Genomic DNA, 17603 nt, shown 5'->3' with positions numbered 1-17603 from the left:
GTAGAACTTCTCTGCCCCCGGAAGCTTGGACTCTGATGTGTGTGTGTGTGTGTGTGTGTGTGTGTGTGTGTGTGTGTGTGTGTGTGTGTGACCGTGGTGCACCTGCCTCAACTCCAGCATCGCCGTCTCCTTTGCATGTGAGCTACGATGCTGCTCCTCAGCTCTGGTTTGGCTTTTCAGCTGGGTGCTAAGCAGCGTGACCCCTCCGCTGCCGGGCCAGTGGTTACGGCCCAGCTCTGGGTGAGGGGGAGGTGCTGGATGTGGATGAAGGAGGATGGCAACAAAAAGGGGGAAGGATAAGCATTTATATTTAGCCTCATCCACAAATCGGTCGGGAAGGTCAGGCCGTTTGTACCAGAGGCGCGGCCTCTCGCCTACAACACACACCGAGGGGCGGCTAACTCGGAGCGCTCGGGTTAACGGCGGCTGCACGGCCTCAGAATCGCCTTTCAAAATGGAGAGGCTGCAACACAAAAGGGGGGCAGCTGCTCCGTGTCGTTGTGGCGTGGCCGCTATGAATATTTGAAGCAGCCATATCGCCGGGGCTTCCTGGTTGTTGCTCGGGGGGGGGGGAGAAACACGGACGAGGCAAAAGAGTGGCTGGCATGGCGGGAGTGGGGCGGGGACGGACGGGCGGGCAGCAGCGGAGGCAGCGGCCCATCCTGAGGCTGGCAGCGGGCGGCCCAGTGAATGGAAGCGGGGCAGGTCATGTGTGGGTGGGGAGGCGGGACTCTCCTGCTGCTGAGACAGATGCCACGGTTGTTAGGCTTAATTCCTTCTGCCAAGCGCCGCCCAGTACTGGCCAAAAACAAACTCAAATGCTTGTGGCCAGTGTGCGCGTGCGTGCGTGTGTGTGCGCGTGTGTGTGCGGGGGAGAAAGAGCACTGTTTGACTCAGTATCAGGCACCACCAGGAACGCACCCGAGCCGAGCAGTAATGGTCGGCTGTTCAGTCCCGCCAGTCCACCTTCAATCTCGTCTCCAGTCTCTAAGTCTCTTTCTCAACCCTGTCGTGATTTTTCACCATCCATCTTCCCCGACTCTCTCGTTCTTATTCCCCTGCTCTTGTTCTCCCTCCCTCTCCATCTTTACTCCATCGTTCCCTCTGCAGCAAAGCTGGCTCCCGCTGCAGTGAAGAGGGAAGAGGGGCACAGAGAGGGTGGGAACGGGGAGGTGTGTGTGTGTGTGTGTGTGTGTGTGTGTGTGTGTGTGTGTGGGAAGGAGAGAGTTGGATTCGGGAGGGGGCAGGTGGTGGTGGTGGTGTTGGGGGTGAGCACCGAGAGTGAGAAGTGAGAGATGAAGAAGGAGCAGTGCGCTATTGGCTCAGTGTTGCATTATTGGCGCGGCTTGATCTGATCTGAGAAGATTACAGGAATACAATACCAACAAATCACCGTTCTGCCTATTGAGCCTCACACCCTGTCACTCGCGCGCAAACACTGCACTAAAAAACCTAGCTGTCTCTCTCTCTCCCTCTCCCCTATACACACACACACAAACACACACACCCACACACCCCAGAGCCGACGCTCGCACCTGTAGGGCTGTCTGCTCATTTTTGACGTCCTCAACCGCCCCCCACCCCCGCACCCTCGCCAAACATCTCTCGCAGCCACAACACAACACTTGAGTGCGCACGTCATTCACCACGCCGCTGCCTTCCTTGACAAGAGGCATCACCCGTGCAGCAAGACATAATTACCTCTTGACTAATGATTACTAAAATTAATACAGCAGCAGTAAGAAAAAAAATAAAAGCGGAGGAGAAAAAAATGACAGTTTCTAAAAAGCTGAACGATTCCAATTTACCCCCATAACGTGTTCATTATAAATGAATGCTTATTTCCTCCCGCGTGCACGCTCCGCTGCCTCCACTTTCTCCTTTGTCCTCTCTTGACTTCCTCTAAGCGCATCTGCGAGAGAAGAGAGGGTTGTCGGGGTGGGTGCTAGGCTGAGGCTAGAGCAACATGTTTTGACTTTTTTTTTTTTTTAACTTGCGCATTAATTCAAGTATTGATCATGTTTGTGTTAGGCGCGAGGAGAGGAAAAAAAAAGAGAGAGCAGGGAAGTCAGAAAAACCGCAACCAGAATTCATTAGAATCAGCCAGCCAGCCAGCTGCTATTCAGGAAATGTAAATGTTGCTTGTGCGTCAGCATTGCAGTCGTGCTGGAACACACACAAACACACACAAACGCTCTCCTCGATTCCAAGAGATGAACATGTTATAAATGCACGTACACACGTTTGCGGGGAGAAAAGGGAAAAGTTTCAAAGCGTCCCAGCAGCCTAGAATAAGAGCTTCCACTGCGCCTTGAATGCGCACAGAAGCCACCAAGTGCCACCATTTAATGTGAAGCGCAGCAGGTCTTTGGATGCCGATCCATAAACATTGATTAGCACTTCAACGGCTCTCATTCAGTGAAATAGTTACGAATTCACCCGCTCAGAAATTACACGTCAAAGACATGGCAGCTGCACGCGATTGACATCTGGTTAGTGAGTGAGAGATTTATTCATTTATTGGTCTCTTTCTTTTTTGCCTCACCGCTCCTATATCATTTCCCGTCAAAAGTATACAAAGTTCAATGGGTTGTTTTTTTGGGGGGAATTTCTTGACCTTGCCATCACCTCCTCCATGCTGACTGTAAAATGCCAACAACAAGCCTTTTCTAAATAAAACAGTGCAAAACGGCAGCGTAATTGCATTAAAGTGCTCTAAAAAGCAAGACAGCCTCGCACATGTGCAGCACATTACAAATGCTACACTTGCCATTGTGCGAGCGCGCCAGTAATCTCTCTCCGGCACGACACACAGCGCACAATGGTTGAGAGCGCCACCGAGGCGCATCGTGGCGTCTGGGTGGCAGACACGCTTCTGAGACAAACAACGGTGAAAAATTAAATTCCATTTAAGACTAATCCCATTTCCAACCGCCGAGCCTCGCACTGTGACAGTCAAGGAAATCTGCCTCAGACGCGGCGTTGCGAGGGGACGATGGGCGAAACGATACGGCATGAATAATGGAGCTTGATCGCTGGGGCCCTGACGGAGGCTACAACACGGTCAGACAAGCTTGGTGTGTGTGTGTGTGTGTGTGTGTGTGTGTGTGTGTGTGTGGACAGCGACGAGTGGAGAGAGGGCCCTGAGATAAAGACATGCCAGACAAGAAGGTGAGAGAGACAAGCGAGAGGCTCAAAGAGAATAGGGGACGGTCGAACATTGTGCGTGCGCTTACGCCATGCAAATTTTCTTGACATTTCACTGGGCAGTCCTTTTTTTTTCGCTGTAGTTGCATACAAAGGAGAGGTATGCGCGAGGAGCGAAGGATTTCAGGGCCGCGGAACAGACAGACCTTTGTCCCGGATGTCCCTACACCAGGAGGCCATCAGCTTTGCACAGACAGTCAAATAGAGTGTTTTGCCATCAGTGATTTTTATCCCAAGCCGGGGGAATCTTCTTTCAAAGAGCTTTTCTGTTATTCAGCTTCTAAGTGAATTATCATCTATTTATTGAAGATAAACTGTTTCCTGCGGGGTAAAAAGGTTTGGGCGTCCAGATTTGTATGAATTCTTGATTGCAGCATGACAAGAGAGGAAGTAGAGGGTACACGGTTTGCTCTTCACTCATAGTAACATGTTATAATCAGATCAGATATTCTGCTGTTTTCAAATTTTCCTGCACAAGATACTGAAAGACTCAGACTTCCTTTTACACATCCAACACGTCATCACACACCATATGCCTGTACATATATATATATATATATACATTTTTTAAGATTTTTCATTCATATTACATCCAACTTGTTAATTCATAGCCAGTTTTACATTCGGTCCGCGTCCTCCAGGCTAGCGCTCAAATTCAGCCACTTGTGCATGCAGCCTGTATTCGCAGGTCAGCGTGGTTATAGCTGACACTTTCTGTCAACACACCCATCACTAACCCCCATTACCCGCTCACTTAGTCTCTTCCATCATTTCTCACTCATTCATTCTGCCTTGCACCCGCACGAACCATGCAATCTGCAAAATAAACCAACAAAAAAAACCACACACCACACACACACTTGTTTGTTTAGCAATTTGTTCATTTGCTCAGGCCTCGTCTTTGTCACAAAGCTCTCCCCCACTCATTCCACATTCGTTCATGGTCGCAGCCACTTTCTCTGCTCTCATGTGGTCCTTCGATCTCTGCCACCACTCATCGCTCACGATGGCTCTCGTTCCCATCCACTCCCTCCTTGTGCTTCTCAGCCATTGTTCCCAGCCATATACTTCCCCTCGCTCCCTCTTCATGGCCGCCTGTCTTTGTGGCGCATCGCAGTCAGGTTGTCCCATTAACCCCTTGGATAAGAAAGCCCCTCACCTTACCCCTGCGCTCATCCAGCATAACTCTTTGGCAAAGAGTGCAGCTCTGACTCTGTATGGATTGCCTCCGCCCGTTCCAATAAAAGATTTAAGAGCTCCTTTAAGTGCTAATCAGGTTGTCATCCGTGCAGCCAAAATCAGAGGCTTGATAAATAAAGGCTCGTCTCTGTTGGCTAGTGGCTCACTGTGTTTAAATAGGTGACACCGAAGTGCATTCTGAGAACGCCCGATCGATGCCAGAACCCCTGGGGTCCCCTGAAACGGTGAACAGAGAAAAAGCTTAGCACTACCTCCTAATGCACGGAGAGGCAGGCTGCTCCCGACGTTCAGGGGGGGAACTCTCTCTTGGCTGGTCGTCCACTCTGTTCCCTCCTTTTTTCTTTTTGTGCCTATCCTACATCACAGATGGCCTTTCCAACTCACCAGTTGGCAGAAACGCGTAAACACAGAGAACCAGAACTGTTATTTTCATACATTACACAGGAGATTAAGCTGCTCTGCGGAGGGAAGTGCATTAAAATTACCAACAAGCACAACAATCACCGCTATCTTCGGTCCCCACCTAGCACACTCTCTGCTATCCAATCATCCTATCACCACCCGCCATGGCCAATTTGCTGCTCTGCCCAATCTCACCTCTGGAGCCAAACAGTTTGCCATCACTCAAAATAGCATATCACCCGCACATGCTGCTCCCGGCCACACCACGTCCCAAAAACTCCCGCTGTCTACTAATACGCCTAGCCCCTGGCCCCACTTAACCAAAATCAGCTATCTCTGACCAGTGATGACAAGACGACGGCTCCCCTTGTCTTTGTCAGCCCCCTCACTCCCCTCAATGGACCTCACCTTCGGTCCACTTACATCCCCCTCCCATGAAACCACCGCGCCCAGCAGTGGCATCAAGGTCTTCCTCTGCCTCTGAGGTTCGCTCCCCTCACTTTGATTTTCTGTCCATCAAGGGGGCGTGGATTAGCAGTCTCTTGTTTATCTGCTCGTCAGTTTTATCTATCTATCACTAAGCCATCCGCTGTGCTGCAGTGGCCTCGGCCCTGCATTAATCCCCTATCAGCCAGCCAGCCATCCATCACCCCGCTGTCTATCACGTCAGATCCATCATCCGCCCATCTGTCTCTCACTGCCCATGCTCGGAGATGATCTCCTCCGAGAGCCCCACTGGCGAGCGACAGAGGGTAGACCAAACAGTTGGGCATAAGGAAATTAGAGGGAAAGGCAGAAAGAAGATTATATCCTACCCCTCGCATCTCTTTCTCTGTCCGCATCTTTCTGAAAAGCGCTCCCGTCATGTCACTACATGCTTATTAACTGTTGCGTCTGTTCCCTTGTAATTTGTTTGTTTTCCTCGCCTGCTAATTCTAGCCAGTGGGGGAGTGGGGGGTGGGGGCGACAAGGAGAAAAGATAGCTGCCGAGGACGGGGGCCATAAATCCTGCAAAGCTCAGTGTAGTGAGAAGCCCTGGCTCCTCCTTATCCTAGCATGATGGAGCAAGGAAGGGATAGTGTCTAAAGCCTCGAGCTTTAAAGCAGCTCAATATCTGGGTTCATGAGGGGTCATTTGTATTTCCATCCATATCTGCTACCATCACAACGTGAGCAGGGGGGTCAAATGAGCAGGAGGGAAGGTGAGTGTAGGGCAAACATTAGTACACTTGGCAGCGGAAGGGGAGTCCATGCAGGTGCATGTAAGTGCACGGTGCAGAGGTAAGAGAGTGTAAACAGGCACATATTAGGGGAGCGAGTGAGCACACAGGCATTCAGGTCCGTAAACTGAAAATGGCAAATGAGCCAACCAGTACCTACGTGGGCAGGAACACTATAATTATTTCTGACTAGACTGCAAATAGACTCTTTCAGGGCAGAGTAAATTGTGACAGAGGATAAAAGAAAGGCCAAGCAAAAAATATATATATATTTTGAAAAAAGTTATTGATGATCATTTGAGGTGTTAAAGGAAGAAAGGTTAATGTAGCTTTTTGAAAAGTGGGATTTAGTTGTATATGTGTGTGTGTATATGTGTGTTTATTTGCTCCTATAAACATAGTAATCAGGGAGAAATGAAAGGTGGCCTCAATGCAAATGTTTCACTATGGCTGGATAACTTGATTGGTTTGGCAGCGATAGTTTGTAATTCGCTATACGAAAAAAAAAAAATAGTCAACTAAAATGTTTTCATCACAGTACGAGAAGCACTAAGAGACAATCTGTCTTCGTGTTGTTGTGATGGGTTTGCTGAACCTGATAACATGGGCACCATCACTCGCAATCAGTCATAACATGAAAGGCCCTTTGTTGTTGCCCTGGAAAAACATGTGTTTTTGCTTTGTTTTTCCACCGATAGCCGTGCAGATGCTGGCGGAGAAACGCTTCTTTACAGAGACTTACAGCGGCAGAGCTGCGAGACTGAGCACAGCAAAAAGATTGCCTTTGGTGTCAGCCAGTTGCATTATCTTTTCTCCAATTCTGGCTTTAATTCGGCTCAGTGTTATGTGTTGTCTGACAGAAGGAAAATCTGCAAAAGGCTGCAGATGGTGGTTTCCTAAATGTCTTTGGAGTAAATGTCAAATAAACATAACTTGTGTTTTTGTCCTGTAAAACTTTGCATATTTCGCACAGTAGCTTTACTCTTTAATCTTTACGGTGTCGTATAAATAACGCAGAAACGTCAGTTGAATTAAGTGTCGCTATTTGAATTTGAACTTTGTATGGTAATTGAATCAGAAAATGCAACCCATGTTGTTTGAATAAACAGAGAGTAGCGGCGGGAGTTGAATTTATGCAGTATTTTATTACGTGGCTGCTCTTACCCTCCAGTAAGAGGCGTCGCTCTCTTTGGACGACTCTCAGGAAAACTCCAATAGCAGAAGCAACAGTCTGCTTACACAGACATAGGAGCAAAACCTGAGAATGACATAATTTTCCTTGCTGATGATTTTCTCTAATCCAGTCCATTGTGACAGACCACTGTGCACTCAAATGGCCCCGTGGGATTAGAGCTAGGTCTGTGCACATTGTCCCGTAAATAGAGTAAAGCGTTATGAATGCAGGCAGCCAAATGACAGTCGAGTTTCACCGCGTGCATAACACCAACGCTGGGCGTCCTCCATTACACATGGGATGGGAAGAGAGAGAGATGCGCAAAGGCTGTGCGTCCATGCATAATGAGTCTAAACAAACATCTCCACAAAAACAAATGTTCCACTTCCACATGCAGTCAAATTGTATGAGACAGCTGTCAGAAAGTATCCTTATCCATTTGGAGTTTGCTCTAATTGGAGAAGTACTCTCTCTTCTGTGGGCCTGTTTGACAGATACTGCTCTATTGCTGCCACCACCACCACCGGCACTGAACGCGGCTCAGGACGAAATTCGCTCCGCAATTACAACGTTTACTCCTGTTACACGATGACTCGACCCACACTGGACACCGCTGAGCGTAATTGCATGCGTGTGTGCGTTTGTGCACGCGCCTCTGCGCTTTGTCTGAGCATTAGACATGCATGTTCCCTAATGCAGAACACAACGCATGTGCTGAGACTGCACGTGCCTCATTTATAACACGCGGTAGCAGCATGCGTTCCCATGTGCAGTAAAGAAAGGGTATAAATTGTAAATGCTGCAATTCCAATAAAAGGATGAAGCCTGCAATCCATAACAGATGCAATTACCAGCTGGCCCAACGTGCAGACGAGAGAGGAAGACACGCGCAAACATAAACACTCGCACGGCAACGCACCTACATTATTTTGTACACACTGAATTAATCCGCTCTTAGACAAATAACTGAATAAATACTGTGGATGGCCGGATCAATAGTATACACTCAATTCATCTGAGTTCATAGAGATGTCAAATTCTGCATAGTTCCATGGCACGCTGATTAAACTGGCACCACATTAATTCAGTAAATCAATAAAACCAATCTTTCAAATAAATCAAGTCGCCTGGGCGGCTAAAGCCAATTGGTGGAGTTGGGGTGGGGCGTGGGAGGGCAAAAACACATTAAAATTCCCTTGCTCCGACTGCATATCTATGTCAAGCAGGCGGCACACTGATTTGCTGTGTGGATTCCACAATTTGTGGAATGAAAATGATTAATCCATGAAACAATAACCAGGGTGCCAAGAAGGCACATGGTAATTCTATAATGATCAAAGACTCAATTAAATCCTTCTCCATTCTGTTCCCTAAATGCCTCATCTGTGGCTACACGGCGAGCATCGGCACGTGTGTGTGTGTGTGTGTGTGTGTGTGTGTGTGTGTGTGTGTGTGTGTGTGTGTGTGTGATAGAATGAGAGGGAGAGAGAGAGAGAGAGAGTGAGAGAGAGAAGACCAGAGGTTAAGCTGTGGTCTGGCGAGTGTCTTTCTTCTGTGGTCGCATAACATATGCCTTGAGGTTCACGTTCGTACTTTAATAGCACATCGGGAGCACGAGCGGTGCGATAGCGATCTTAATTGGATTACAAGCGCGTTCGTATCCTTACTGACAAACCGACGTATCTCATCAGAAAATATGACCTTTGCCCCCCATCTGTGGCTGCTCGCATTGGCCTCATTTTCTAAGTTTTCATTGTTTCTTTGAATCTATTATTTCTTTTAATTTCACCTTTACAAAATGATCTTACCGGCAAACACTTTGTGTTTCCCTTTTTTTTTTTAAACAGCCCTTACAAATGTGAAAGTCAAATACAGTGTTGCTATTTAATAGCAAATGATTTACCCAGATCCTTCTAACCAGAGATAATTTGGTGCGGGATGAAAAGTGGATGGATGGAAAAACATGATAGGTCACATTGAGGCCCGCGCCGCAAACAACAAAAGGGGCTTGCACCGCCCGCCACCCGTTCTTAATTCCGTGCGGCGCCGGAGAGGCGAGGCTATCACACCGCGAGGGTGTGTAGTATTTTTGCTGTGGTTTGTGTCCATATGTGGGAAGGAGCAGAGGGCACGGAGATTGGAGAGGAGCGGCACAGGCCAGTCTCAGGTGAGACATACATAGTCCCAACATAATTATAATCCTTAATTAATCCACTCCGGATGCTCTCTCTCTCTCTCTCTCTCTCTCTCTCTCTCTCTCCTCTCTCTCTCTCTCTCTCTCTCAGTTCATTGCTCTGGGTGTTTATGGACTTTTCCCATCATCCCACACTGCACCCTTTACCCCACCCCCAGCACCTCCTTCCTGTCTCATCTGGCACCTGCCCAGTGTATGTATTAGGCTCTAGGTGTTGTAACAGCTGTTTAGGAATATACTTGCCCCTCAGCACCTCTGTCTTGGAGATCCATTTTTTTTCCATTTCCTCCACGTCACCCTGCCTCCCATCCTATTATTATTTTTTCCATTCCCCGCTTTCCTCCAACTCCCATCTTGCCGGACGGGCAAACAAACAGCTTCTAGTGGTCCTGTGTTGTTCCTCGGTGTTGCCTCCACCTCCTCCTCCTCCTCCTCCTCCTCCACCTCCTCCTCTAGGCTGGCCGTGCGCAGCATGGATACACGCACACACGGAAGCACACAAACACGAACACGCACCAGTCCGGGCACCATGTGCTCCGAGGGGAACGCTCCTGACACAAATACGAACTCACCAGAGCCTTCCTCAGCGGGATGACTCAGGTGCGTCTCAGGTGAAAATCAGACAGGCAGCCAGAAGCGCGCGCACACACACACACACACACACACACACACACACACACACACACACACACACACACACACACTACTTCCTACCTCTGCATGGCCAAACGCGTTGGTCGCCTGAAGGATGTCGAGAACCCCCTCCCCCACCACCACACACACCCACCAACCCGTATTAGTCACCGAGTGCGAGTTGTCAGTGGCATAAAGCGAGAAATGGATCGTGTAAACAGTGCCGTAATGAAGGAACATTGGAGTCCCGCAGCACAGATGAAGGGTCTGTACATGGCACCAGCCTGACGGTAATGAGGACAAAGGTGCCAGTATTGATGCTGCGAGAGTGAGAGCGCCAGGTGGAAGAAGGCGCCACCGCTACTCCTGCCATTATCACCAGGCCTCCTCCGTTGGCCACGCCGACCGAGCCAATTAGAGGGGCTCATTGGCCACTCCGGCCGGCACCCTCAGTCAAGCTTTCAGAAAAACATAAGGATTGATTGGACAAGCTATTAGGTCGATTGATCCTTCTCTCCTCTCCTGTGTGCAACTCCTTTTTTATTTTTGCGGACGGACGTACCGGATTTATAAAACATTCCAATTACCTGAAGACAGGGCTTGGACTAATACGGCAGGTTGCACCGTATTTTTCTTACTTGGTGTGTGGCAGATTTACTCTTGAGTACTCAATTTTCCTCCAAAGAAAACAAGTAAGAAGTAAGAAAAAAAAATCCATACATAAGTGCAGATCTGAATATAAACCTTATTTTAAACTATCAGCTTTCACAATGAATGTTCGTGTTCTTCACCGTCTGGTCCGGGAAGTTCAGGCTCAATTTCACAGTGTCGAGAGCACCATTTACAACACACACCTTTGGTGAGGGCTGCCATAGCTGATTTCCCAAAATGTCAGACAACCAGGGCAAAATTACATTGATTTATAATCATTATTCCAAAGAGTATTCAAAATTACAGCTTCTCGCACGGCCTTGAGAACCCATTAAACACATGTTAAGCAATGGAAAATGAACAACACGGAGCTGATAACAGCTATTTGAAGTACTTTTAACGGCGTGAATAGGAAAAATCAGACAGGCATCAAAGGGCAATCAAAGCTGACCATTACAAACAGCGGTGAGAATTTGATCGTTGAGAATGCAATTTTGAGCCCCCTTCCCTCCCTCCTAGCAAATCCTTGTAAAAACCCAGTGAGTTGCTGGTGGGCCTGATTGGCCGCATTGATTGGGCATCACTAAGTCCTTTCACTGCTGTACACCAAGTTGTCTCTCAGTCAATAGACACAAACCAAATACGCCAGGCACTCAATCCAGTGTGTTGCTACATGGGCCCATCCAGCTAATTTAACACCCACTCCATTTATGAAAAAGAGTCCTCATCGATCTTCCCCTGTTCGTGCGCTCTTGTTGCTCTTGTTCATTTTCGCCATGCCGGCGCCTACACATGCCCCAGGCTGGCAGCGAGTGAATTGAATTAGTGTGCGGTAGGGCTCCCATAAGATGAGCTTCCCCAAAGCGCGCATCTTCAGTGCCCCTTCCAAAAGTACCCAAGGACGAGTGAGCCAGGGGTTTGTGCTTGGATACTGCAGCTTGGCAAACGTGACGCTAAAAGCTTGTGAGCATGACTTTCCCAAAATGGACTCACACTGGCTTCCTTTAAACTTAGCACCACAGCAAAGATGATTCATGAGTGTCGCCCCTCTCCTGTAACCACCTCTCTTTTTGCACTATACACTTTTTGCCCCAATCTATTTTCCCAACCTTCCGTCCTCTCCTGATCCTGACATTCATTTCTTTTTCATTTCTTTTTTTCTCTCTCTCCCTCTCTCTCTCTCTCTCTCTCTCTCTCTCTCTCTCTCTCTCTCTCTCTCTCTCCCTCTCTCTCTCTCTCTCTCGCTATCATGCTTTTTTTAAATGTCCATGCTCCAGGCATTTAAGAGGAAAAGCAGCACATTACGAATAGTCATGGAGAAAAATGTGTGTTATGGGCTGGCTGTTCTGATTACAATAATTACCTCCACCCCCACCCCCCGACAAAAAAAATACAGCTGTTGAGGAGCTTTTCTTCTCAGAATGTTTTGTCCGCTGTGGTTAAACACTGAACCCACCAAAAACTGTCATTAAAATGACAATGGCACTCCTGTCAGGGCCAGTCTTATCGGGCTTGTGTCAACCACAGTGCTACCAATGCAAGGTAAATAGCGCTGGCGGTGAAGGGAGGCAGCGGCGGGGGGAGAAAAATGCCTCACACCACACAATAAACTGTTTCTAGGTCATTTGAGTGGAAAAAGCGCCTTGAGGGAACAGCATTTTGACATAGTGTGCATGAACGATTACCCTTTTCCACAACACCAGGGGTAGACAGGTACCTGGAAGCACCTATGCTACACTATCATAAATGCATGCATCCGAGGGCTGCCACATCAGCCACTCGATACCCAGACTTTTAATGAGATGGAGTGCAGTAAGGACAGCTCTCTGATTATCACTGCTGATGTAACTTCCATAGACTATTTTAATCTTTCAGCCTTCTTATTGTAATCTTGTAATAATAGCAAGCAACCAGACCGTACGCATTTTCATTGGGTACAACAGCAAAGAGTAAAAAACACAGGGTGGCGAACGTAGCACCACAATTGTTGCACTAAAAGGTCGCAGTGTGTAGTGCGTGTGCAAACATGATTTAAGTGCAGAGTCAAAATGACATTTTGGAGAGAGGAGGTCAAAAATGTCAATGCAGTTATGTTGAGACTCGCAAAAGGTTGTTTTGAGAGGACCGTAATTGCAAATATCATGAAGAATTACAAGTGAGGGAAAAAAAGGTTAACCAAAGGCATGATTATTCAAAATAAATTCCCCCGCGACACGGGCCACTGTAGAGTCTGCGACTGGATAACGTTGTGATGCTTGTAGTTTTTAATCATATCCGGGAGGCTTTCATCATCAAAAGGCAGTGATGAGATTAAGTTTACTACTCTGTTCTGCACCGGCATTAAACATTCCAATTATTTCCCCCTAGATGTTGTATCAACTTAAACTGAATAAACAAGCGGCGTGCAATTTACGTGGTTATATCCGCGTATGCTCCACGAGCAGGCATCTAGATGTTTGGATATGTATTTCAAGGGGCAAACAGATGATCAAGGCATCTACTGTTAATCAATGACTGCAGTTTTAAAGCTTCTACTGTCTTCTACAGACTTGACAGCTACAGATGGCGTTTGTTCCCCCACGATTTTCCCTAAAGAAATGAAGGTGGTAGACTACCCTTAATTTCCAATTCAAACAACAGCGTTATTAGATGTGTACAGTAGCTGGGTTAGATTTAGTATTATCTGTCATATAAAAATTAGAGGCGAGCCAAAGCTGGATATTGGACATGAACTTCTAGGTAATAATACCAATCAAAATTACTTACTTGTGGTGTTAAATAATGCGTGCAATATTCCTCTGGCTTGCATTTTGTGATTAAACAATGCTGATGAGGGAACAACGGTCTATTTGATATTCTGTTGAGGACGTGCAGAACAATAAGCCTGAGGAAAAAAAATTTAATTTGTAAATAAGAACACCACGCAAAAATATTCTGCCATTAGAGCCATGGCCTTTCTTTGCTTTAATTATTTTTTTTTTATATTTGGAACCCTACGGCCTTTTAACTGTAGAAGATGAATTCACACTACCTACTGCCTTAAAAAGACCTCTGTAAAATCCTCTATGGGTTAAACACAGCTCCTCACGCAGCGTCTGCATTTCTTTATTGTCATGTATTATTCAAGATGCATTTCTGTTGCTAATTAATTGCTACGTACAAATAAAGAATTTTAGTACATTGCCATGACGACAAGATCCCTTCAACGTCTTTAAAACCTCTGACTCTTGTTTCCTTCGGGTCTTTGAACCCGAAGATGCAGCACATTAAGCTGTCATAGGTCATTCTCTGAAATTCATATGAGCACTCTATTTTTTTCTGCTTATTTTCTATTAATATATTCAGCCTCGTCAAAGAGCTACAGGGGGCTGCATACATATGCGCAAAGACGAGAGAAGCAAGGATGCAAAGGAAACGCAAGGGAAGATCACTGTAGGGAGAAAGTCACATACAAATAGTGCTCATGCTAATGCTGGATACAGTGTGTTTATGTGTGTGTGTGTGTGTGTGTGTGTGTGTGTGTGTGTGTGTGTGTGTGTGTGCGCGCGCGTGCACACTTTCACATGAGCAGTAGTACATCGTATAAATTCTCAATGTAAATGTGTTTGCGTCACAACTCCTGCACGTTCAGCAGAATAATGCGGTCGTCAGAGACAAGTGTCGCAAAAAGCTTCCTGAGACGTTGGGAAAAAAATCAAATTACGATTAGTGACTTATTAAAAGTCTGATGATCATTAACGCCATGCTAATGTATGATTATTATTCACCCATTGAAAGTCGGGAATATTTTTTTCTCTGATGGTGATGTGACACACAGACAAGGGGGAAATAAATCTTTCTGCCTTCTAAGGCAGAGGGTTTGGCAGTAAACCAATCCCAAGTCTGGCTTCTTGAATTCACAGATAACACAATCAGACAGTTGCAATATTGCTGTTTTACCACCTGAAGAATTTGAAATTCATTCAGCCCCTCTGAATAGGAGATATGCCAGGGTTTTTTTTTTTTCCCCCAGAATTGGCAGGACAAACACAACGCGCCCCGGCGAAATGAGGAAGAGCCTTAGCAGAATAAAATAACTCTATTCAGGATCTTTCTTTCTCATCACCTCTGGTTCAATTTTGCCATGGCAAAAAACAAAAAGGCAAAGGGTTTAATTTATTCCATCACAGCTACAGTGTGAGGCTGTTGATGCCTTTTTTTATTAGATGCTTTATTATTAAATTGGGAATTAGTTCAGCATAACAATATCACTGTGCCTTGTTGTTTTTTTTTTTTATAATATGAACCTTTCAGCATTGCCGGGGTGCATTTGATTACATGTATATTCGCTTTCCCCGCCCTTGTGCTATTTTATGCTCGACTTCGGTGATAAGACACCATCTGAAAAGCATGGCTGTTCCCATGTATTTTGCCGCTATTTGGGATTTGGGGTTAGTTTAATTGCGGAAAATGAAACCCCTTCACATTTTGGTTGGGACCCCATGGGACATTCCTCAAAGGCTCCTGGGGCTCCCCAGACCCCTCTGAGAGCAGCTGACCTATAGGTAATTATTTGACAAAGTGCAAGATTAATGGTGTAGTCTGGGACACGGAGGCTCGAGGAAAGCAATTCATCCAAATTCATCTTACACTTCTCTAATACCGAGGTTAGATTCCTTCTCTCAAATATCAAAGTTGCACAGATTATTAACGGGAATGAGCAGCGATGGCACGGAGGTATGGAAATTAAACGCCTGCCATGTCCTTCCATCCTCCTCTTCCTTCATCCCACTCTGAGAATATAAACACTTGGAAATTAATTTAACACTTGATAAGAACCGAGGCCGTTGCAACCCCCACCCAGCCTGACCTTTATCACTCTTAAAAATCAGTTCACGTCTAGCTTAAGGCAAAACGCACTTTACACGCGCACACTTTTATCCTGTAGCCTATCCATAAATTAAAACTGGCACAACCTAACAGAGCACCGTGAGATGCACAGGCCCCGGACCGGGGTCCCGTCACTGTTACACCAGAGTAATCCACCGCAGAAACACCTTGTGAATGAAAAATAAACAACTTGCTACTGGATGAGTGAGTGGAGAAGTCCGTCTCTGACAGAGCAGGAAATATCAATAAATATATCTGCTTACATGGCCCCAGCTTGATGCTGGAAGATTTCAGCGATGCACTTTTTGCATGCTATTATTGTCGCACCGGTGTCACGTGAAGTAAAAGAATATTTCGGGAGAGGAAGGGGGGGGAAAAAATTAAAGAAAAAAATGGAAGAGAAAACGTGCTTGTTTCTTACCTCGGTCGCTCCAACCGCTCCTTCCTTTAATTGCCGAGCGCCTCAGTCATTTTCGCTCCTCACTCGCCAGCTCGTCCTCTGCTTATCGCTCGTTCTCTCCTCTCCGCTCGCGCCGTCTTCGTGCGAATGCATACGAATTAAAAATTAATAGCCTTGTTATCTTAAAAGAGGGAACCGACGAGGAAGGCGAGATACGGGAAACAATAAAAAATAATAATAATAATAATAATAACAATAATAATAATAATTTCAGAAAAAAATATGTTGAGGGCAGTGAGTCGGTAGGAGAAGATCCTCACGGACAAAGCAGATTTTGGCGAGAATGCGCCCGTGTGGGCTTTAAAATAAACAACAGCGGCGACATGACTGTCATGTTGAGAGCGGAGGAGACATGCGGAGGCAGTGGCGGCGGTGGCGGTGGCGGTGGTGATGGTGGGGTCACTTCGGCTTCGGCCGCTGCGACGCAAACGTGGAGACGAGCCCGGAGTACGAACAAATAGGAAGTTGGCGACCGCGGTCCTCCTTCCGTTGCTTCTTGTTGGCGGCTTTGACGGTTGCGCTCGTGAGGCGAACGTACACTGGGGGTGGTGGGGGGGGGGAGAAAAAAAAAATACAACCGCTGAAAATCGGTTGCGTTCACGGGAGAGATGAGGGGCGTGCAGGGGGCGCTTTTCTGGTGTAAAACTGTCCTTTTACAGCGAAAAGAAGGACGAGCTCATCGATACGGAAGCCAGACGCCGCTGCTGGTGGTGCTGGTGGTGGTGTTCGGTGCTGCGGGAGTCGACACCGGCCATCTGCGGTTATCTCTGTGCGTCCTGACGCACCGAGCGGATTACTCGCCTATAGTTTCCCTCTCCGTCGGCAGGCAGCGCACGAGCACTCGCATCAGGACCGCTTCTTCTTCTCCCACCCCCTCCCTCCCTGCCTCCAGCCCTCCCTCCTCGACCGCTCCTACACTCTGCATCAGGACCATTACAGCGCGCCGCGCATTCATGATTTTGCCCTCTCGCGCACACGCGCTGCTAGCCCGGAGACGTTCACTGTTCGTGTTATGTATGTGTTTTCTAACCAACGTCGCCCGCGACCCTAATGAGGGAGGAAGGAAATGCGCTACTTCCTAGTCACGCTCTCACCCGGTCAAACGTCTCCCTCTTCGTATAGGGGCATTATTTATTGCGCGTGCATCGTTGTGTTTGATCCCACGTTGCAAGTTTTCAAAAAAAAAAAACTCACGTGGCTTCCGGTTGTCGTTCGTCAACCGGAGGTCACCGAAATAGTAATCCGGAAGAGACATCCAATCGGTTAATTATTATTATTATTATCATCATCATCATCATCAATCATTATTTTAATTATCATCATCACCACCATCATCATCGTCGTCATTATTATTATTATTATTATTATTATTATTATTATTATTATTATACCACCTCGTTGCCAGTTTATCACAGGGCCTCAATTATCTGTAGTCGTATTGTTGACGTTAATTAATATTTTCATTTCTCACCTGAAAAAAAGTCTTCCTTCTCAAATGCCCTCGACTTTTCTACATAAAAAATAACAACACTTTCTCCACTTGTGCACTTGTCCGGGATATGTAGTTTACACCCAAAATTATACCAAATGTTTT

The 17603-nt window shown here is 46.8% G+C and overlaps 1 protein-coding gene across 2 annotated transcripts in view; it reads right to left on the bottom strand.

Annotated features, from left to right (window-relative positions):
* The window catches only part of LOC142896672 (adhesion G protein-coupled receptor L1-like), an 89628-nt gene extending 73424 nt beyond the window's left edge, over positions 1 to 16204 (bottom strand). For both annotated transcript variants that reach the window (XM_076038486.1, XM_076038487.1), the window contains exon 1: positions 15971 to 16204. The gene's annotated coding sequence lies outside the window, so the exon portion shown is untranslated. The remainder of the gene's footprint in view (positions 1 to 15970) is intronic.
* Between the last annotated feature and the right edge of the window lie 1399 nt (positions 16205 to 17603).

The sequence above is a fragment of the Nelusetta ayraudi genome, unplaced genomic scaffold (genome assembly GCF_046127955.1).
Source record: "Nelusetta ayraudi isolate G7.1 ecotype Tasmania unplaced genomic scaffold, CSIRO-AGI_Nayr_v1 ptg000057l, whole genome shotgun sequence".
NCBI classification, from domain to species: Eukaryota; Metazoa; Chordata; class Actinopteri; order Tetraodontiformes; family Monacanthidae; genus Nelusetta; species Nelusetta ayraudi.
This window is presented reverse-complemented; position numbering and strand designations above follow the sequence as displayed.